General features: G+C 45.7%; 1 protein-coding gene across 17 annotated transcripts in view; it reads right to left on the bottom strand.

Annotated features, from left to right (window-relative positions):
* Positions 1-24248, bottom strand: part of Nfasc (neurofascin) — a 171296-nt gene that overhangs the window by 95351 nt on the left and 51697 nt on the right. The window lies entirely within an intron of this gene.

Raw genomic sequence — 24248 nt, 5'->3', positions numbered from 1 at the left:
ATGTTGGCTTTTGGGACTGGCAATTGGCTCTATCATCCATGAATTACACCTTCATGGTCTGACACCACAATCCAATTGCTAATTCCCCAATCTCCTAGAGGAGTTAAGTTATAGATGGAAGAATCTTACTCCTCCACTCAAGGGAGAATTTATCCATAAATATCTCATTAATTTCCTAACTTCCTTAGAAGAACCACCGTTTTTCTTCCCTACCTACAGAAAAGCAAACAGCTTCGTCATAAACAAATCCACAGCACATTGTAAAAAGTTGACTGCCGGGAGTTTTAAGTTTTAGCATGTGATATGTCTCTCAACAAGAGTGGGTCTTTACCTATGTGTTTACTAGCAAAATGTTCATCTGCAAAATGGGGAGATGATATGATGAGATGATATGAGAGATGAGACCATTGGGCCACTAGTTAGCATCAAGGAGGTTCAAATCTCTAAAAATGAAAATAAGATGCTACACATAGAGAAATTAAAACATGGTAATTTGACTATATTTTATTAGGCAGATGTGTCTCCAGGAAGCAAAGAATTGTCCCTTTGCCCCCCAAGAAATCTGAACTGGTTTCCATTCTTTGTGTTATTGATGCGCCTCCTTTTTTATTCCTGATGAAATAGTGTAAAATATCCATTAAAAGCCAGGCATGGTGGTGCGTGCCTGTAATGCCAGAACTCAGAAGAGTGGGGAGAGTTCCGGGCCAGCCTGGGCAACACAGTCAAGCCTCATCTCCATAAAACCAACCAACACCAACCAAAAGAACCCATTGGCTAAGGATTCAGACACTCCTGTTTGCATCCACAGCTGCCTCTCCAGAGAGGACCACTGTGTGCCTGGGCTTGACATTTCCCTGCCTGTCGGAAGGCAGAAAAACAATGCATAGAAAAGTACTTGGAAAACAAACCTGCAATCAAAGATTTTGCTGCTGGTTCAGAACTAGAGATGAGTTCTTCCTCATGGAACTGTTGTGAGATCAAGCGAGAGCTGTGATTTGAAGACAGACAGACAGATACTCCTTGGAGAGGAGTAAGATTACACCCACCAACACTTGTATCATCATCCATGAGACTTGGGGGTTAAGTAAGAAGTGAGACTTCGAATGCAGTGGGCAGTCTAATCATCTGACCCAGGGCCGGGAGTCTTCCAGGAAGGACATTTTTACATCTGATAGTGTGTGGATGACAAAGAGAAACTGTGGGTCCCAAAAGGATGGAGAGTGTGATGGGTTTGCTGTGAACTCTAGGCATTTTCCCAGATTCTAGAGATCCAAGGGGCACACGGGCAGCAGCAGCTACTGCTCTGGATGAAGTCTGGGCTGGAGGAAGGTACAGTTGGTGGGGAAGATGTTCCCAGTAGCAGCAGGACCAGGCATGTCAGATGATGATGGTGGTGGTGGTGGTGGTGGTGGTGGTGGAGGAGGAGGAGGAGGAGGAGGAGGAGGAGGAAGGCTTGTCTGGGGTTGAGCCAGCTCCAAAACAGGCTCTCCCTGAGTTCTTGTTTTAATATCTGCAGGGGTTCCCCATCTCTCTTCAGCAAATGTTCATTATTCGGTGACTGTCTTTCCCTCTGCTTCAGAAGAAATGCTGCACAGAAGATTCTCCAGACTTTCTCACCTGGGGATTCCATGGTGCCACAAGAGCACACTTACTGGAAGGACACACTCCAAACTCTCCTGGCTTTTTACTTTTTCACTTCCTCCCTCTGGGTACACAGTCTGTGCTCAGGGAACAAATATCATTCTATCATTCCATCTCTTTCTTTCTCTTCCAGAGGCAGTTTAAGATTTTATTGTAGATGGAGTTCTTCTGTCCTGCCAGCTGACTCCCAAATAACCACTCAGAGTCTTAATAACAATTATAAAATCCGGTCAATAGATCAGGCCTATTACTAACTCTTAAATTTTATATTAACCCATTTCTATTGTTCTATGTGCTGCCCCGAGGCTGGTTCACCTCATCTATGTACTTTCCAGGCTGCTTCTCCCATGCCTGGCTGGCAACTCCTCAGACTCCACCCTTCTTCTTCCCAGTATTCTCAGTTTGACTCTCCCGCTAACCTTATCCTGTTCAGCTATTGGCCAGTCAGCTTCTTTATTAAACCAGTCACAGTGACATATATTCACACAGTGTAAAGGGATATTCCACATTTTATTTCAGTTATTGTTTGAGTAGCTAACCTTACATATGTAGATACATAAGAATTCGCTGTAAAAATAGATTTTATTGGCAGATCTCCCTCCCAAGCCTGCCTCCATCCATTCTCCTAAGTCCCACTCACTCAGCTGTTGCTGCCACAGCAACAATCTCTGCCACAGATTTTGTGTATTCTTCAGTAGTGAGTCTGGGCACACATAAATGGAGATAAACACAGGATCACACACTTTCGATCCTAGCATTCAGGAGGTGGAGCAAGAAGCCACTATTGAAGGCTTGAGCCACATAGTGAGTTTGAGGCCACCCTAGGCTTAGTCTCAAAAAATGAATGCTGGGACTGGAGATATGGCTCAGCGTTTAAGAGTATGGCAGAGGACCTGGGTTCCGTTCCCAGCACCCACATGGTAGTTTACAACTGTCCTTAACTTCAGGTGACCTAGCACCTTCTTCTGGCATCTCTAGGCACCAGGTACACATGCACATATATACATTCAGGCAAAAACTCATATGTGAAATCAAAATAATAAATTTTTTAAAAAACAAAATAAATGTTATGCATGTTTTTCCTACTTTGCTCTCCAACCTCAGTAAATGGTATCCTGGATATCATTCTGCATTAGTTCATGTAAAACTACCACATTAACAGAAGCTGAGTGTTACAAGATGTGAATGTAGCAAGTGCTCACCCCTGTCCTCTCTTGAGGGACAACTGGACGGCTTGTAATCATGTGACATGGAAAATGGCTTTGACACTTGTCTTTGGGTAAATGTGAATTTGTGCCTTCGCAAGACTACATTTAGGATCAATTTATTGAAACAATGTTTCTATTTTATGTATTATTGGGTCTCTGTGAGTGCATGACATGTGTGAGTGTGTGCACACACGTGCCATAGTAGTTGTGTGGAGGACACCTCCTCTACCGTGGGACCCAAGGATCAAACTCAGTCATTAGGCTTGCACAACTTCGTTCACCAAGTCATCTCACCTGCTCTTTAGGATCAGTTCGTGAATGGAGATCTTTGAATAGTAGAGAATTTGGCTAAATTATTCTCCATGAATCACAAGACACTTTACTCTCCCACAGCAGTGTACAGGAGGGGCTTGATTCTCCTTTCCTAACAAATTACATCGTTTGCTTCTGTCATGTCGTTTCTGGCAGTCTGACGCACAGAAATTGGAGTTTATTCTGTGGTTTTCTTCCTACTATGAGACAGGGTGGACACCTTCATTTCCTTTAAATTGTCCCTATTCTGTTTGTTCTTACAGGTTTGAAGGAATCTTACTATGAAAATTACCACTTTGTAGGGGAGATACAAATCACTATATCATGCAGTGTTTCGCTGTGAAAAAAAAATGTCTTCCTAGTTCAAAGGATCTTTTATTTCGTTACTATCTTGTGTCATACACAGGCCTTCTTTATTCAAAGCTATTTTTAAACAGTTCCATGTTTTTGTTAGGATTTGGATCCTGTCATTTTCTGTGATTCATCTTTTACCCATCTGAAACCTCTTTTGAACTTATGTGAGGGAAGAATGTAATGTTATCAAGACTGTTTTCCCAGCATTGGTTATTGAAGAGTTAGTTCACCTTTTGCCTTTATATATGGCCTCTGGGTCAATGAAGGTAGCCCAGCGGGTAAAGTTGCTTGCCCTTCTAGTACCAGAAACCGAGTTCAGATCCCCAGAACCTATGTTAAGCCGGGTCTGGTAGCACACTCCTCTCATTCCAGCGCTCTTACCGAGATATGGGAAGCAGAGATGGAATCCTTGAAAGTCACGGGCCAGCTGGCCTAGTGTACACAGCAGTGAGCCCCAAGACCCTGTCTCAAACCAGCTGGGAGGTGAGGGTCAACCTGAGGGCTGTCCTCTGACCTCAGGTGTGCCATGACGTGTGCCTGCCCATACTCACACACTAAAGCACGCACACACAGTCACACATGTCTCTCACACACTCACACACATGGGTAAAAAGAAGGCAATAAAGAAGTAGAATATTGTCTTTAAAACCTCGAGAGAGAGGTTGTAGGTCATACGTGATAACGAAGTAGATGGACAAGAATACTGGGGTGGGGTGAAAAGGTTTAATCAGGGATGGGGAGAAAAGGAGATGGGGGAAAAGTTAACCCAAAATGAAGGACACATGGAAAAGCCATTTGGAAATCTACCATTTTTTTTAAAGCCAATTAAAAAATATAATTATTTTTAAAAAGGACTTGATGGAGGTACCCTGCAGAGGTGGATAATGTAGCTTCCATAAGCCACAGGTTAGTAAGTGAAAACCTAGTGGAAGGCACCTTCCTATGAGCTGTTTGTCAGGGACTCCTGGATCCTCCAAAACAATGCAGGCTATTTCCTTCGCTCTTGGTGACCCACCAGAACTAGATGCTAAGACACTGTGGTTGAAGACATTCATGCATAGATTTCAGGACATAGAGAAATCAAGCCGGAAGTAATCTGAATATTTTTTCCTTCCTGGTTGACTTTCAGAGGTCCAGAAGGTGCTTTGCAAACTGCTTATGGAGAAAAGTCATCAACAGTGTTGCCCAGCTACGAGTCCTGCAAGCTACCAGACCAACCTGCCAATCAAAACACGCTCACAGGAACAACCGTGGCCTGACTAGTGCAGGGGAGACCAGCTACTTTCTGGTTGAAGTTGAGGCCTGCTCCATAGGAAGGAATTCATGCCTAGCACTGTAAACTTGGTCTAAAGTCCATGACTGGTGAGGTCACAGGTCACTGGGGTGAGGGGGAGCTTATTACTGTTGTTTTGCTAACGGGTCATGTTGTTGAACCGCCTTCTAATGTTGAGACTCCTAAGTCCGTTGCTCTCAACCTGGGTCAGAGAAGCTCTGTTGGCAGTGGGTGACAGCTAATGCAGAAACTCATAACTGGTCAAAATGCTGAGAGCACCTCACACCTCAGCCCCAGGAAACATCACAGAAAGGGGAGCAAAATGAATGTAAAGACCCAGAGAAAGGGGGAGGTGCCGTGAAACCGCGTCTTCTGGACCTAACAGGGATGCTGAGCTCGCGGACTCGCCGAAGCTGTGGTTATCTACACAACACGTTTACAAAATAGGGCTGTCAGCATTCCATCACGGATGGCCGAGGGGCTCATGAGGCCTCATCTCTGGCTGAGGAGTCACCGGAAGCTAACGCCTGCTGGAGTTGTTTTCTTTGGTGATATCGCTGCTGGCTGTTGCTCATGCTCCCGGAAGCAATCTTAATTAGACTCTGTGGTCACAAAACAAGCAAAGGACTTGAGAGTAGGAGAGAGCCTGCCAGAAAGAAGAAAGGGTGAGTGGGAGCGGAAAGGTATGAGGGAGGGCGATGGGGGTGTGAGAGAGGACCAAAGTGTATTACACATGTGTAAGAAATCACCAAACAGAAAAAATAGATTTTTAGCATGATTTGCTAAATTCCACTATGTGTTTGGGTCCATTCCTCACCATTCTCTTCTATCTGTCTCTTCGTGCTGATACCACTCCACTTAATTTACTTTCGCTTTACAATTGCTTGTATCTTCTTTCAGAATTTTCCTATTTATTCTTGTTTTTAACCGTTTCTACATGACCTACATAGTCACATTCCCATATTTCTCTTCACGTGTGTATGTGCATATGGAAAGCAGAGGTCAGCTTCCGCTGTCGTTCCTCAGAGGCCATCCACCTTGTTTTTCCAGTCAGGATCTCCTCCTTTCTCTGCCTTCCCAGCAGTGAGAGGACAAGAATGGGCCATCGCACCCAAGCTTTTAATGTGGACACTGGGGATCAGGTTCAAGTTCTCATGCTTTATACAAGGACTTCACTGAGTGAGGTACCTTCCTAGCACCCACGTTCGCTGATTCTTAAAAGGAAACTACATGGTATGCTTTTTCATTAGAATCATATTAAAATGATAAGCTGTCTTGGAATGAACACACTGATGAATGTGTCACACAAATGGGGAAGGTATAGAGTATAAAGTCTATAAAATAGTAAATGGGACGACGGTGGAGTCCTGGTGAAGAGCAGGGGCTTTACTTAATAATATTGCATTGCCGTCAAGATCGTGGAGAAATGAGATTTTAGCTGCTCTTCAAGCACACACAAGCATGCACCTGCACACACACACACACTCAATCATTCATTTATTCATTTATACACAAAGGTAATTTACATAAGATTTTATGTAAGATGTGGACATGGTAAACTGACTCCATGGGACCAGCTTACTCCCTGTGTTCACCTCACAGCATCATGTTATCTACTCTAAATACACGTAATAACATATGTAAGGAAAGAATGTGACACTTGATTTTATTTTGTGCAAGTTTTTTTTCCTTTGGTATCTTCTCAATTGCTTTTTGAAGTTTTCCCATGTTGATTATGCACATTTTACAGTTTACTATGCACTTAATCTTCCATTCGTTACTTAAAATAACTGCTTCATACTAATTTTGAACTCCACTACAGCTCTAAAAGTCCACAGTTCAAAGATAAAGTTCCAAGAGACATAAAAAAACAGTAGGTTGAACTGATTAAAATTAAAATAGAACACATTGACTCTGTGAATACAGCTAGAGCATTGCTGAGAGACACAGCATAGATCCACACGGGTGGGGTGGGGGAGAGAAAGGGTCAGTACAACCGACAAAATGCGAACACAACTGCCAAGAAGGAAAATGAGGCCGGGCAGCACTGGCGCACGCCTTTAATCCCAGCACATGGGAGGCAGAGCCAGGCGGATCTCTGTGAGTTCGAGGCCAGCCTGGGTTAGAGAGTGAGTTCCAGGAAAGGCACCAAAGCTACACAGAGACACTCTGTCTCGAAAGAAAAAAGAAAGAAAAGTGGCACAGCCACACCACGAGTGAAGAACTGGATCTCGATGTGCTACCTACGAGCTCATCGGCGTGACCAGGAAATGCTGCGCATGTGCAGACTTAACACACACGGATGAACCCGATCACGGCCTCAAAAAACATGATCAGTGCTCCCATATGCAACATAACCACTAAGAAAATTGGATTCATTATTTTTAAAATTCCCTCAAAAAGGAAAGCTGCAGGCCTGGACTGTTTTACTGGAGAATTCTATCAAACATAAAAAGAGCTAACTCAATTCTGTGCCATCTGCTCCAGACTGTAGAAGAGGAAGTTCACTTTCCAACCCATTCTGTGAAGCTAGTGTGACCCTGAGACCAAAACCAGACCCACACAGTCTTAAGCAGAGAGGCCAGAGAATGCAGACCAAATAGTATTTCTCAAAAATAGGTTTAAAAGTCCATAATAAAACATTAGCAAACAGGATTCAGTGGAACATAAAAACAATTCTTCACCATGGACCCATGAAATTCACTCAAGTAAGGCAAGTCAATATTTTTTAAAATGGATCAATACTCTTAAATGAACCAGTGCAATCCACCATATTAACAAAAAAAACCATCAGCTGCCCATATCAATCAATACAGAAACCACTTCTGACAAAATTCAGCAGCATTCAGATCCTAAAACATTGTGAGAAACACAGTCATTTAAAGAAACTTCCTCAACTTGATTTTTATTTTACAAACATCTACAAAACTCCACAGTTAAGATCATACTGAGTAGAGAAAAACTGAATCCTGTCCCCTGTCATTGGAGACAGGCAGGTGTGCCTTCCGTCACTGTTACTCAGCACGGTACTGGGGTCCCGGCCAGTGATAATTCAAGAAAAGGACATGCCTGGCACAAAACTCATAAAGGAAGAAATAAAACTATTTCTAATTTCATATGAGGGGGTACACAGATAACCCCAAGGTATTTAGTAAAGCATTCTCATAACTAATAAATGAATTCATCAAGATTGTGTGATATAGGATAAGCATACAAAATTAATTGTATTTCTACAGGAAAGCCATAACCATAAGGAAACAAAAATGTAATATACAGTATCATTTACAACCCCTCAAATATCCTTAGGTATAAAGTAAGCAGACCACATAAAAGAGTCAAGCTGGGCAGAGTGGTTTTCACCTGTATCCCAGCACTTGGGGCACGTAGGCAGGAAGATTTGCCATGCCTGGGCTATACACTGAGTTCTAGGACAGCACAGTGAGTTCTAGGACAGCATGAACTACAGAGTGAGACCTTGTCTCAAACGACGGCAGCAACAATAAAATATGTACAAGACTTATGTGAACACTTTAGAAAACGTATGAAAAATTAAAAAGAATAGGAATAATTAAAAATACCATGCTCGTGGATTTGACTTCAACACGGCAAAGAGGCAAATCAATCCCAAGTTGACAAACTAATTTTATGCAATCCTTATCAAAATCTCTGCATGATTTTTAGTAATATCAATAGACAAGATTGTCCTAAAATTTACACGGAAAAATTAATCAGAACTGCCTAAACAATTTGAAAAAAGAAAAACAGAAAGCAGAAATCAATCAGTCAATTAATCCAAACAAGAGACCTATTGTGTAGATACAGAAGCAAAAACTGTATGAAGGACAAAGGAACAGATTAAGAAGATGAACAAAAAGGAGAGCATGAGAACTTTCTGCAGTGATGGACATGCTCTGCTTTGTATCTTGACTGTAGTGGTGTTCACCAAATCATGTGGGCTTGGCAAAATTCATTGGACTGTAGATCCAATAGAGGCGAATGTCATTCAATATAAATTACAACTCAACAAACCTGACTTGGCAGGAAAGTACCTTCAGGGACATGCATCATGATGCATCAGAACCGCGCAGGGGCACCACACGGAGAGAGGGCACACAGAGGCAGAGAAGAAAGGTGCCCTCCTCTGTAACTAACCCTTCCCCCAGATAACGGCACCACCTGCTTATGGGGCGGAGTGATTGTACCCTAAGCATCTGCATTAGTGCAACAGACAACTACTTTATGCCGGCAGCTAAATTTCAACACCAGAGGACAAACACCAGGGACGGCAGTGTGCTTAGTGAGACCATCTTTCTTGAATGAACATGGATGATCACTCTGTCCTCTTTGACATACTTTCCCTTGTCAACTTCAAGTACTGCCTTTACGTCTCCTTTTCCTTCTCAATCCCCTGTACCAGATCCTCCTCTTCTCTCAATTCCCTGATGCTTACAGCATAGGTTGCATCCTAGGAACTCCTCTTACACACACACACACACACACACACACACACACTGCTCTCATATCCTCAGTGTGTTCACACCCTGAGTCTCATCCTTATGTTGAAAATCCCCAGTTTTAAATCTAGCTCAGACTTCTTGACCTTCACAGCCACCTGCCCATGCGACACCTTTGGTGGGCTTTCTAACGAGTATCTTGGAGCCGACAAGTCTGAAGTCCTCTCCAGCACCCTACCAAACCCAGTCTGTGCTGTGATACCCTGAGAGTCCAGTGTCTCCTCCCCTTTCTGCGCTCCCAACTGAACAAGAGCAAATCCTACTACTGCCTTCGAGCCTCAGAGCCCTACAGTCTCCCCATCCTCCTCTCCTGCCACCCTTCACCCCAACCCCACCTGCTTTATTTTATAGCCAGTTTCTTAGCACTTAACTATCGCATCTCCATCTTTGCCTGTGTCTTTCCCCATGAAAATATAAGATACTTGAAAGACAGGGGTTTTATCTGTTTTGTTCATGTCTGTGTCTCTGAAATCTAAAACGGAGCTAACCCGATAGAAAGTGGTTGTGATGACTAATCCTCATTGTCAATTTGATTTGACTGGCCTTAGAAGACACACCTCTGGCTTATCTTGAGGGTGTTTCTAGACAGGTTTAACCGAGGAGGGAAAATCCACCCTGAATGTGGATGGTGTCACCCCAGGGACTGAGGCTCTAGATTTAATAAAACAGAAAAAGCCATCTCTCTGCCTCCTGGCCGGGGAGGTTTCGTGCCCTTACCACACCCTGATGGACTGTATCCCCTCGGAGAGACAAAACAAATGCCCTCAGGTTGCTTTTATGGGGCATTTTGTCCCATCAGCTAGTGTAGTGACAGATACGGTGGTCCAAAACCATTCGTCCTAAGTAAGTGCATTCACACTTCAGCGAAGATAGCGCTGGCTTCCCTGGTCTCTCTGCCCCTCCCCAGTGCTTAGGGTTTCAAGTACGGCCTTCAATATGACGCAGTACTGCTACCAAGCTAAGCTCTTATTTTCCTGCTGGGTTCTGAGTTTTCCAAACCTTAGCTCTCGAGTCTATTTGTTTATTTGTGTGTGTGTGTGTGTGTGTGTGTGTGTGTGTGTGTGTGTGTGTTTTGTGTGCACACACATGCACATACACGCTCATGTGTAGGTCAGAGAACAACTTTTGGAAGTCAGTTCTCTCTTCCGCCCACCATGCGGGTTCTAGGAATTAAACTCAGTCCGTCAGGTCTGGTAGCGAGGGCTTTATCCCAGGAGCCCTCTCGCTGCCCCCATTGATTTATCTTTTTAGCCCCCTCAGCCCAAGCACATGAGTTAGCTGTTCCTACAGCTCGAGTTCAGACAGACTATTCATTTTGGCTAGTATGAATCTCATCTTTATTATGAATCTCATTTTTATTATGAATTAAGCACATTTTCTACACCAGATCCCCCACCTCCTTTTCCATATTATCAGCCTAACACCCAGTGAGGACAAGGATGGGTGGGTATCTGCCTCCTCTTCAAATGTCAGTACCAGCTACTGAACAATCCAACTTTCTGAAGCATTTCAGCATATTCACAGTAGCTGCTGAATTCAGTATATTAACATTCCCATGTCATAAGAATACGAAAACTCAAGTGATTTTTAAAAACCTTGTTTCTGCGGAAAAACAGAATCACCTCGCCCAGGATCACACACACTCAGGTGGAGGCAGGAGCTGAAGCTGGGGCACAAGGACTCAGGTCATGTGACCCTCCCTCTTCGCCATCCTCCTCTCTTCAACACTGACCGGAAAATGGAGGACTTGCTCAGGGCGGCACATGAGTAACTTGTGGGACAAAAGGAAGAACAGACTGATCCAGCATCCTCCTCAGCAGACTCCGGGTTCTCTTCCTTGTTCCAACCATGGCAGGCACAGTTCCGAGGAGAGGTGTCGAGGAGGAAGGGTGGTGAGACACAAAGATGCCATTTTGCCAAAGCCAACAAATCCACCACATGCTAGACAGTGCTCTGGAAGGCCCAGCTGTTCTCCATAGGTGGGAACCAACAACTGTGTGATAGGCTGGCACCACCAGCCTTGGCTGAAAGATGGACGGGAAGAGAGATGGCCAAGTGTTGCCAGCTACCCACCTCAGTCTCAGGAAGGTCCCCTGGTTCTGACTTAGTGGCATCTAAAACAAGTCCTAGGCAGAAAACTTCTCATCATTAATAGCAGTGCAGCCCGGGGTGCCAGCATCTCTTCTGGCTTCCGATTTGGCAGGTGCAATGTGTGCCCTGCCAAGAGACGCAGCGGCTCACGCTCCAGAGTCCTCAGACCAGCTGTGCTCTAACTTTATTTCGTTAATACTTTGATAACCACGACCCCTGTGTTCCAATTTCCCCCATGCCTGTGCTTCCTGTGTCTCCCACTGGCCCGGAAGTCTCCTGGAACAGCCTGGACTTCATGGACATGGACACTGTTTCTCCCTCATCTCACCCGGAGTTGTCTGAAGGCAAGGGCAATGGCCCTGCCATTAGACGGGAAGTTTCCACGGTCAAAGGTAGCTTCAGAATTGCCCGAGCTATCTCTGTCTGGTTTTTAGCATCCTCTACCACCAAGGACATGTGTGCTTTCATCCCTCTCTGCAGAGACCACAATGGCCAACTTGACCATGAGGGAGGGGCCCGGTGAGTGTAGCGGGCCGCGGTCAGCAAAGGCACCTTGGCCCCAAGTCTGAGCAGGGCCAGTGCTCAGGTCTCACATATCTGCACTGAGATGCAGCAGGGGGAAGCTGCTGCACACCCCTGGCGGCAGGACAGACGGAAAGGAAGCGTCGAAGGACTGGCCCAGGCCACAGCACAGAAGCAAAGAGACCCCATCAAGCCAGAGTGCTCTGCCTTCCCAGTGGATTGGTTCAAGCTGTTTCCAGAGCAACGGCAGAGACCAGGGTTCTTGGGAAGGAGTCTGCGCTTGTAAATGGCAAACGCTATTCTCCTTTAATACCACACACAGATCTTACGACTCTTCTTGGTTCGTGGGAATTATTATTTTATTCCAGTCTTAATCATCTTCTGTTAGTTAAACTATTTTATTATACAGTTCATCAAATGCTAAGCAATAAAGATGCACAAAAATGGTATCATGTGGAGCTGGAAAGAGGGCTGAACAGTCAGTCAGTAAGAGCACTGACTGTTCTTTCCAGAGGACCGGGGCTCATTCCCAGAACCCATGTGGCAGCTCACAACTGTCTGTAACTCCAGTTTCAGGGGATCCCACACCTTCTTCTGGTCTCTCAGAGCACCAGACAAACATGTTGCATGCGGACATACATGCAAGTAAAATACCCATGCACATAAAAAACTACTAAAAAATGGTATCGTGTTTCTATTTTGTCTCCTAATGGCCTTAGTGTGGTGAATCTGAAAATGGTCTTTGGGATTACAGATCAAGGTATGAATTCCAGGTTGTGTCCATTTATCTGAGAGTAATTTTGCTTGGGGTAAATTACTCGACCTATCTGTGTTTTGGTTTCCCTGTATATACATGAGGGGTATAGTACTCCTTCTCAGCCCCACGTGGATCTAAACTCTGAGGCTTGCACAGCCCCTCCCATCTGGCCCTGCCTCAGCTGTCATCGCGCTGGGCTCTGCAGAGCCAGCCTGTCCACAGGCTGCTCCTGCCACCCCCATTCACCTGGCATGATCTCTTCCCCAGGCCTCCACTCACTCCTCACAGGGTAACAGGGAAGGCGCTTCCGTGGAGAGGCTTTCCTTTATCCCCCTCACCTAGACCAGTCTTCCCAGCAGCGCCCCCCAGAGGTCAGTGTGTGAATAAAAGGATGGCCTTTTGTAACCTCGTCAAAATGAGCAGGTTATAATTCTAGATGAGCTAGGGTGTGGTCCTACCGCAGCTATTTCTAACAAAGTTCCAGGTGATCTGATGTTCCCGGGGGGAGACTGGTCCCTTAGACACCCACAATTGCTCCATTAACATTATTTGTATTTCCTGCCTAACTCGGGCCCCGGGTAGTCCTTGCCCTGCTCAGCCTTTGCTGCCTGGATGAGAAATGCTCCAGAAATGGAAACTCAATGGAGAAACAGGCACGATGCGGGCAGCCTGGTTTCTGGTCAGAGTTAAAGAGAGGCAACCAGAATACACATGTTGCATACAGCTTGTAAAGCGAGGGCCACATCTTCTATCTCTTTTCTACTCATTCCTGGAATGTCTTGGGCCCATAACTAAGTTCTTGGATGTTTTGCTGCGTGGATAATGAATGAGCAAACCCATAAGAGGCTCTGGCCCATGGTCCTTGAGGAGCAGGCAATGTATACAGAACGTATACAGAATGTCACACTTAACACATCACTATCTCTTCCTATAGCCCAAACCTGACCTTTTACGGGGGTCAAGAACACAGAATTTAAATATGGGTCCCAAAGACCAAAGAGCACCAAGCATTCTTCAGAGCAAACAAACAAGTCACAGAGCCCAGGAAGGAGGGTTATTGTTTTAAAAATTATTTCCGTAGTCCTCCAAGAACTGGAACAAAGCGGGATTGTCCTGGCTGCCTCCCCTGCAAGAATTCACATTCTAGACTCGTCTAAACGCCAGCGCAAACGCTGCTCAGAACACAATTATTAAACCCAGCAAGCAGCTGCCATACGGAGGGCGGGGGCTGAAGTCCCCCTCTTTCCATTCTGCAGCAGCTCTGGGCCACGAGTCTTAGCTCTCTGCCTTCAGTGTTTCTGCTGCCCAGCCCTGCTTCCCTCCTCCTTATCGCTCGCTTTGGCCTACTCCAGGCTGCCCCTCCCAGGAGAGATAGTGGGTGAGCATTGTATGCAGTGTGGAGGCTTCTGGGAAAAAAAAAAAATCATCTCAAGGAAGTCAGCAGATTGGGCTGGTTCTGGGATATCTAACCCACTTGCAGAGGCCCTTCCCTTCATTCTCAACCTCCAGTAGACCAGGAAGAAACCAACAACCAGGAGAAAGCACCTGAGATTCAGAATCCTGCAAAGTGATTACGGAGTTGGAGGAGCCGCTCACACAAAGGCGGTTGGGAACGGCCACACCCAAACTCAAATGTGGGGTCTTGAGCATTTAAAAGTGAAAAAATTACAACGTGGAATAGAAATGGTGCCTCAGGCTACACTATCAGAGATATTACACGTGAAGGCCACGTGACTCATTCAGCTGTCCTGGATAATGGGCAGCACGCTGCTGGACTTTTATCCAGAGGAAGTGATAGGCAAGCACCCTTCACTGAGCTACACTGTCCATCCCTTTTGCATTTTAAACTTTGAGACAGGTTCTCACTAAGTCACCCAGACTGGCCTTAACCTCTCTCGGCAGCCCAGGCAGGCTTTGAACTTGTGATCCTCCTGCCATAGCCTACTGAGTAGGAGGGATTACAGGCCTGTACCATCAGCTTGGAGACCAAATTTTAAGGGCTGTTTTTGAAGGCAGATACCCTGGTTGCCTGCTGATCTGCTGAGTCTAGCCACATTGAGTGTCATCACTGAATGAACAAGGACAGCAAGAATGAATGCACACCCTCTAAACAGCTCCCAAAGAGCAGAGGTGAATGACCCCAAAGGGCCAGCCATGTCCACTGCCTGCCAGATCCCTGATGACCAACACACAAAGGGACGGCTCTGCATTCATTCAAAAGAGGTGGAGACTGGGGGAGGTTTCCAGGCAATGCAGGCCATTGGATATACTAGACCGTTTATAAATGCTTGAAGAAAGAGCAGGAATTAGGTAGGCCAGGAGGGAGAGGAACAGATCATGTGACACTAGGTTGTGGTTTCAGCAACAGCTTAGCTCTGGTCTCAGGGCGAGAGGGTCATCAGTTTGAGCAGAGAAGAAGTGGGAGAACTGGAGAGGACGTGGGACACTTTGAATGCCACGCTAGGGTTTTCTTTTTTTTTTTTGTTTTTTCGAGACAGGGTTTCTCTGTGTAGCTTTGCACCTTTCCTGGAGCTCAATTGGTAGCCCAGGCTGGCCTCGAACTCACAGAGATCCGCCTGGCTCTGCCTCCCAACTGCTGGGATTAAAGGCGTGCACTACCACCGCCCGGCGGGATTTCTTTTTAGTCAGTTGTGTGAACAACATGTGAGGCATTCTTACAGTAAAAGGCCTGAGTGATCCAGTGAAGCTAATACTCCTTCAACACTCTCTTCTCTCACCCACGTCCCCTCTCAAGCCAATATTGTTATTAGCCTGGTTGCTATCCTTCTGGCAGACAAAAGAACTCATGCTCCAGGACAAGTGAGCCGCCGGACCTTCCTGAAAGAAGGTTTATGTTCAAGAGGGGAACCATAGAGATGACAGCTAACTCTTGAGAAGTGAGTTCAACAAGGCATGAGATGGAAGAGTGTAAACAATGCAGGAAGAAAGCCAACACATAATCTTGCAGTGGTACCCAAACTGACCAGTGGGAACTAACACTGTGGGGTGCTGCTTAGAGACAGAAGAATAGAAGGGGGCATTTTTTAACGGTAATAGTTGACGGAGAGTCTAGAGCAGTGATTCTCAACCTTCCTAATGCTGAGATCCCTTAATACAGCTCCTCATGCTGCGATGACCCCACAACCATAACATTATTTTGCTGCTACTTCATAACAGTAATTTTGCTGCTGTAATGAATTATAAATATATGATATACAGGATATCTGATATGCAATCCTGAAGGGGGTAACGATTCATAGATTGAGAACCAATGGTCTAGAAGGACAGAGGGGAGGAACAGTTTCTATTATAAACAGAACAAGGATGATGGGATTCAGGATTCTCAAACACTAGCCAAGATAGTAAGAGAATTCTCCCTGGGGCTCAGGATGTAGTCCAATGATAGAAGACTTGTCTACGAGGCACAGTGACCTAGGATCCATCCTTAGCACCCACAAAAAGAGAATCAGCAATAATACCAGTTCTGAACTGAACTGAATCTGGAGAATTGCCTTAATAGCTCAAGCAGGAAAAAACTCTAGGAAGAAGAATGGCCAAGAAGAGGTGGTAGGAAGGTCTACTCCATATTTTAAAATCTGAAAGCTGGGCCAGGTGGTCACAGAGCATACCTTTAATCCCAGCACTCAGGAGGCAGAGGCAGGCAGATCTCTGAGTTTGAGGCCAGCCTGGTCTACAGAGTGAGTCCAGGACAGCCAGGGCTACACTGAAAAACCCTGTCTTGAAAAACCAAAATGATGATGATGATGATAATGATGATGATGATGATAAATATCTGAAAGCTGGGCGGAATGGCACATGTCTGTATTCCCAGACTCTCAGAAGACAGGACACACAGACAGCTTCAACCAAGAAGTTTGAAGTCAGCCAGGGAAACACAGTGAGACCTTATCCAAGAAAGAAAAACATAAAACTATATCTGGGCTGCTGTCTTCCTCAGTGGCACACATACTCACGTGCTAGGAGCTGAAAGTTTTCAGTCTAAATTAAAAGGACTAGAATTAAAACCAAACAACAACAACAACAACACACTGGACATAGGAAACTGGTTTCCTGCTGCTCAGGTCTCCCTCCTCCTTCCCCGGCTCCAAGAAATGAGTTAATGGTTTGGTCAACCCAAGCAAATGGTGATGCCACTTCGAAGCCTTTGCCAGTTGTTGGCTTAGGGACAGGGACACGGCTCAGTTGGCCATTGAGGCACAAAGAAGTAAGCTGAGGAAACTTCTGACAAGTATTTTGTCTCCATACAGCATGCAGCTGAAGCATGGCACTTTACTTCCACCCGGAACTTAGCTGTTTTAGGATATCTGTTTGGAATACGGCATCCATTCTGTAACTATGAGGTTATGAATCTGGGCACTAAGAGGCAGCAAGCTAAAGATGTCAAAGCAGAAGAGCAAAAAACAAAAAAAAACAAAAAACAAAAACAAAACAAAAAACAAACAAAACAAAACAAAAAAACAAGCCAGTTCCTAAAACCTAAGTCTTACTCCAACCTGGAAAGCAACTCCCTTGGGACGGAAAGGTAATTAATGGCCTCTTGTTGAGCACACGCTGCCCGGGCGCTCTGTTAAGTCGTGTAAAGCAGACAGGTGAGAACTCTGCAACAGCCTCACCTGCTTTCCCCAAGACTCTAAAATGCTTGATGGACAGCAAGGCTTCTCCCGTATCCTGGACTTAGTGAGCAGGAGAGGGAAAGAGGGGGGAGCTAGGCGGAGTCAGGAAAAGCCGAACCCTGCCAAAGCAATCCGGCAGGCTGTAAGGCTGTCTCGCTCAATCCAGAAATGGTTTAACAGTGTGATTTACTCTGTCTAATTCAATGAACATTAATTGCACACTCTCTATGTACAAATCCCTTTGGAGAATAAAATGGCGAACAGCTGTGAATGTTAGTCTTGATGGTCAATTTAATGTGACTTAGAATCACTATGGAAACAAGTCTCTGAGAATGCCTTTGAGGGATTACCTAGATTAGGTTAATTAGACCCACCCTAAGTGTGTGTGGTAGCATTCCTTGGGCAAGACTGAATAAAAAGAGAGTTTAGTGCAAGCCTTCATCACTACATTGCATCATGTGGATGCAACTTGACCAGCGGCCGGAGACTCATGCTCTTATGACTCCAGTGACTTAATGGACCATACGCTCACGCTGTGAACCGAAACAGATCCTTCCTTCCTGAAGCTGCTTCCGTCAGGTATTCTGATACAGCAACAAGTCACACAGAACAAGTGTGTCCTGAGAACTAAGGGCTAAGACGTGGGAGCATTGCTACAGTAAACCAGACCGTGTTAGGTTTGGAACTCGGCCTTTGGAACTGGCTTGTGGGTGGAATGTGGAAAAGTTTGGAACTGACTGCTGTAAGCGGAGATTAAGGCACCGCTCTGCTGAGGACTTGGAAGACAAACAAAACAAAACAAAACAACAACAAAACCACCAAGAGAAATGCGAACAGCACAGGCTGGGCTCCAGACGTTTAAAAGTGGAACACGTGCTCTATCAGGAACTGGGCTACGGTTCACTCTTGTGACATTCTACTGAAGAATCTGGCTGCCTTCCAGGATCCATAGCCTGAGAACATGTGTGAGGGTGAATACAGGAGAGACAAACTAATTTGTTTGGAAGAGGACATTTCAGGACCAGATAGCGTGGATGGCGACAGCGCTCTGCTCTCATCCAGATCTACAGTGAGAGAGAACAGAAAGATATTGAAAAAGTGCAGTCTGCTGAGGTAAATGTAAGTTAGTTTAACCTTCCAGCCAAGCAAGGTTTTAGAGCAGCTGTAATTGTTAAAGAGATTAGCGCTATTAAAGAGAAACCTGGAACTTTGCCCTGGGGCAACAAAAAAAAAGGTGTCCTGAGGTCAAGGCCCCATGACTCAAAGCATCTGTGAAAATGCAAATTCATTTGCAAGGAGAAAGAGTAAGTTAAGAATGGGTTCTCTGATGGTTCGTTTTAATTGCCAACTTGACACATGATACAGTCTCGGAAGGAGTCTCATGGAGTATTGTTGAAATAAGAACGGCCTGTGGCATGTCTGAAGAGAATCATCTTGATTACATTAATTGAAGTGAGGAGACTTGTCCACTGTGGGTGGCACCATTCCCTGGGTAGGGGATTCTGGATCTCACTAAGATGGGAAAAGTGCGCTGAGCACTGCCATGCCTGCATTAACTCACTGCTCTCTGCTCTTGGCTGTGGATGCAGTGGGCTTTGCTGCCTCCAGTTTCTGCTGCCTTGACTTTCCCCACTGGTGAACTGTAACCTAGAATTATAAACAAAGAGAAAGACAAATAAAGTCTTTCTCCCTTCAGTTCCTTTTGTATTTCGTCACAGCAACAGAAAATAAAACTAAGCTAGATTCCCTACTTAAAAATAGCCACTCAGGAAACTGTTTTCCCAGGGTCAATGCAACTGTGGCCCAATGTGGAGCAGGCTCCATCCCAAACTGGCAGCAGAACATCCCAAACTGGTAACATCATCCACATGATACTGGTTTTGCAGGCATAGAGATGCAAGATTGAGGAGGTCATTGACTCTTGAATCAGAATTCCAGGGAGTTACTGACACCAGGCACTATGTGGCAGGGTCAAAGTCCTTGAGAAGAGGTCCTACAAAGCCACAGCATAAAGCTGGGAAAGTCAAGTCCACAATGCAGTAAAACCCCAGGATGCTGGAGCTACCAGGACCAGGGGACATCTGCCAAATAAACCTTCAAGCACAAAGAGGAGTTGGCCCAAGACAGAGACCATGGGTTCTGCAAGAGGCAGAGCTGGATGGGAGTGGGGTTACCCAAGTCCTTTGGAGCCCAGATAACTTCATCATGAGCCCTTGATGCTGGATATGGAGCTACAGGATTTAGTATTTTTCCTGTTGTGATTCAGTCTTCGCTCTAATCATGAAGTTTGGCGCCATCCTTCCCTTTTTAAATGGACAACATCTTGAGTCTCATAGGAGACTTGGCCTTTGGACTTGTAAGTAGTGTTGGATTGTTAAAGACTAGGAGGACCTTTGTTGTGACTGAATCTTGCATCATGACACTGCTGTGAGCCTGTTCGGTAGAACTGTGATGGTTAATCTTGACTGTCCACTTCAAAGGATTTAGAATCACCATGGGAACCCCCCTCAGAATGTCTGTGAGACATTATTTTAGATTAGGTCAACTGAAGTGTCTAGACCCACCCTAAATTCCATGGACTAGTGTCTTGGAGTAAAAACTGAACGTGAACTGTACACAAACATTCACCCTCTGCTTCCTGATCATAGAGACAGTGTCATCAGCTGCCTCAGGCTCATGCTGCCATGACTTCCCCCACTGTGATGGGCTGCACCCTTGAACTGTGAGCCCAAACCAACTCTTCTTCCGGAAGTCGCTTTTGTCAGGCATTTTGACCCAGCAACAAGGTAAGAAGCTAACACAGTAACACACAGTCACTGTGAGGCCTCTTTTCCCTGTTCTTCAGCAGCCATGGACTGGGCACCAGGCCCTGTTGCTAGGTCATGTCCTGGTCTTCTCCCACCGTTATGTTTTATGCGATTCAAGCGTGGCGACTCCCTGTGACTCTGTGATGGTCTTGGTCTCTGCATCTCCCTGCATCTTACCTCCACCCATAGTTTTAGCCACTTCCTGCTCATGCGGGCTTCTCTTACCCACTCTTCTTTCCCACAGTTAGATCTACATCTTCAGCTTGTTTACTATCCGTCTGTACTCTGTTCTCTCATGGGGACCTTCAAAACTACATATTTAAAACCAGACTCCTGCTCTTTCCTACCAACCTATCCTTCCTGCATATATCACCAGGTCCCAATCCGGCAAGCTCAGCAGCTAGTCCCCACAGCCAGACTCCTCTGTCTCTTAGCCACCAATATCCAACGGCCATCCACTTGGGCTCCTAAGTATCAGCTGACTCTGCTCCTAACATTCTTGCTTCCCACTGGTGCTTTAGTTCAAGTCTCAACGGCATCACTACAGAGCCAGATCATTATTTTCTTACTCTCTAACCATTTTCTTTTAGCTTCTGCAAGACAGTTCTCCTTTGGTATAGCCATGTCTGCAGACACCCTTAGGATGTAAAACATCTGAGTCAAAAGCAAAGCTGGATGTACTTTGGCACAGCCTAGGTACTGTCCAACAGAAATATGGTGGGCAGTGGTGGCGCATGCCTTTAATCCCAGCACTCGGAAGGCAAAGGCAGGTGGATCTCTGTGAGTTCGGGGCCAGCCTGGTCTCCAAAGTGAGTTCCAGGAAAGGCACAAAGCTACACAGAGAAACCCTGTCTTGAAAAACCAAACCAAAAAAAAAATATATATATATATATGATAACAACATAGACCACAGGGATATTTTTATATTTGTTAATATTCACCCTAAAGTAAAAAGAGAAAAGGTAAAATTATTTCATCATTTTATGTACTCTAAATTTAAACATGTAATCAACACCTAAGAATTACTGAGATAATTTATACCAAACATAATAAATCTTCAAAATGTGGTGTACCATTTATACTGACAGCATCTCCTAATTCAGGGCGAGGCACACTTCAAATGTGCCCATGGCTGTCATGTTGGACATCACAATCCTGGACCAACCAACTGACAACGGTACATGCCAGATGTGACTTGAGGTCATCCTGCGGCATTTGGGACACAAGATGACCACGGGTACACAAGCGACTCTCAGCATTGCCTCAGAAGAGTTCCCCAAGTTGAGCCTGGATTAATTGTTGCTCTATGCATTAGGAATAAATAATAAGGCTGTGGTAAGCCATGAAGTTTAGGTTTGAGGCACACACATGCTAATGGGTCAGTAGCAAACAGTGTTCACAGTTGCCAAACCGGAAGTGCTAAGAGTTGAGCAAACGATGGGTTAACTACTTAAGGCAGATAAAGAAGGGTGGTGTTAACAGAGCAAAAGCATCCTTCAAATGCGTGGTCCATAGCAGGGAACTAATGGTTACACAGGTTGTTCCCATTTTACAGATATTAAGCCCTCCATGTCTGTAAGTTGCTTTCTATGGGGCTCATTCAAGTACTTAAACATGAAGTGTAGAAAGGCCTGGAGCATGCATGGCATGCCAATGGCCAGTGAGAATACAGAGGCCCCCAGAATCATCTCTAAAATAGTTTGGATGCAGGATACAACATTAGCTTTTCTATGCTTCAAAAACAACAACAAAAATATGATATAAACAATTTAAAAGAAGATTTTTTGGGGGGCTCACTATTTCTGAGGTTTCAATCCTTTGGCTCCATTGCTAAAAGCCAGTGGTGAGACTAAACCTCTTGACCCAGCAACATGTGGCAGAGGAGGCTGCTACAACAGCATTAAGAGAAAGGAGGGATCCAGATACAATATATACTCTTTAACGGCACGTCCCCATAACCCACTTCCTTCCAGCAGGACCTAATTCCTTTTTTTTTTTTTTTTTTTTTTTTTTTTTGAGACAGGGTTTCTCTGTGTAGCTTTGCGCCTTTCCTGGAACTTGCTTTGGAGACCAGGCTAGCCTCAAACTCACAGAGATCCACCTGCCTCTGCCTCCCGAGGGCTGGGATTAAAGGCATGTGCCACCACCGCTCGGCTAGGACCTAATTCCTAATAGCTGTGAATCCAGAATGGATGAATCTGTTAATAAAACAGACTGGTGCCCTCACTGATCCATTCACTTCTACTGAAGCTATCAACATGTGAGCCTCTTGGGAAAACACTGTGTGTCTGAACCATATCTCAAGGCTCCACAGAAGCCTGGGTAGAGGCAGTGCATGGCCCCAGGTTTCCTTGAAGACTGAGTCAGGTCAGAAGGTTGATGGCAGCCCACAACAGTCCATTCTGGCTCCTGCAGGTCTGTGGTCAAGTGCTGTTTAAGCTCCTCCCAGCCACATCTGGCTCCAGATGGCCCAGCCCCGGGTGCAGCCTCAGTGCCCAGCTCTGAGGGGGCCTTCACTTCCATAAGCACGCCCCAACACTGCCTCGACTCTGAGTCTCTTGTTTCCAGACCCAGAGTTTTGTCCCGATGATGGAGGTGAGATAGAGCAGGGCTGATTCAGGGAGCCCAGGCCTGTGTAGCCCAGATCAGGGGAAGTGATGCCCAGTGGTATGACTCTTGGGCCAAATGGGAAAGGTCCTTCTCCGTGAACTGTTCTGAGGAACCACCATTTCTACAACCCTAAAAAACGGTCATTGGCTGGATTTGGTACACAAAGAGTTAGGTCAACAGTAAGTCCTGCATTGGCTAACCCTCCATCTATGCCTTCCTCTCTGGCCTTCCTCTCGCTGTTTTCTTGGACTGTACTTCCTAAGCAAGATGCAGCACTCAGGTCTGTCCCTCAGGCTCTGCTGTCTAGAAACTCCAGACAAGATGTCCAGTGACTCAGGACACCACAGAGCTCTTTGCATTCTGCGTCAACCAGGACTTCTGATCCCTTACTTTAGTTGAGACCCAAATTTCCGGCTCTCCAATGCAGTCATGATTGCTTCACCCACCCTACCATCTTTGCCTCGGAAGGCCTGGCCCATCATTAGGACACCAAGCTAGGCATTTACGGGAACACGTCACTGTGTTACACTGTCCCCTAGGACAGTGCCCTCTGCTTTCTAAGGACACACGCATCTTTTTTTCCTTATTTCTTCATTTAAACTTGAAACACTCCTCCCTTATCCCCTTCTTCTAGTACTTCATACCAGAAACAAGTGCATGTAGGTGTGTGTCTGTGTGTGGGGGGGGTCACTGCTTGCTTTATTATCCTATAAAATAGGGTAAAATCTTAGGGTGGCTGGATACCCGAAGGCATGTTTTGTTTTTCCAAGAAGAGTAGTTTGGTATCCTCAGTCACATGAGAACCACAGAAGGGGACAGAGCATGGAGTCTCACAGCTGCAGAGCCCAGGCTATTCCCTGCACCAGCTCTGTAGCAGCTCCTGACTGAGTGCGTGAAGGAAGGAGTCCTGTCACCGAGGGGACACCTCACAGCCGCCATCCGGGGGATCTCAAGTGATGAAGAACCCTTCCCGTGGGTCTTGCAGGAAAGTCAGGGTGTTTGCCCGGGTGCTCTGCCCGTTCCTAAGCAGACCTGGGGAGCCCACAGGGCCTTTCCGCTCTCCCTCTGTCAGACTCCGCCTCCTTTCTCTTTTGCACAAGGAAACCCAGGATAGGTAAGGCAGCTGTCAGTGCGGGGAAATTGTCCTTTTAAGCTCTGCGCTGAGATAAGGTGGAGTCTGGATACAATTAGCAGCACACCAGGATCTTACCGGATTCTACAAATGTGTAGACTGAAGACGGATGACAGCTCCCAGCCGCCCGATAACTATCACCAATTACCGCCTGGCAGATTGGCCTTCCCTGATTATTCCTGGGATCTGGGAACTGCCTGGAGCCTCCAGTTTAACCCAAGGAAAAGAAACAGGGCTTATACACACTAGGGGAGACATCTGGCTGCCTTGATCTGGAAAAGGGGATGCATCAGAAGAGAAACACAGAAGCAGAAACAAGAGGCCTTTTCCGGGTTTGCTTCCCGTCGGGTTCCGGTTTATCTCAGGAGGAAGGCCAGCCTCAAAGATTCCAGT

This window comes from Peromyscus leucopus, chromosome 15 (genome assembly GCF_004664715.2).
Source record: "Peromyscus leucopus breed LL Stock chromosome 15, UCI_PerLeu_2.1, whole genome shotgun sequence".
NCBI classification, from domain to species: Eukaryota; Metazoa; Chordata; class Mammalia; order Rodentia; family Cricetidae; genus Peromyscus; species Peromyscus leucopus.
Note: the sequence above shows the minus strand (reverse complement) of the source record. Positions and strands in the feature narration are given on the sequence as shown.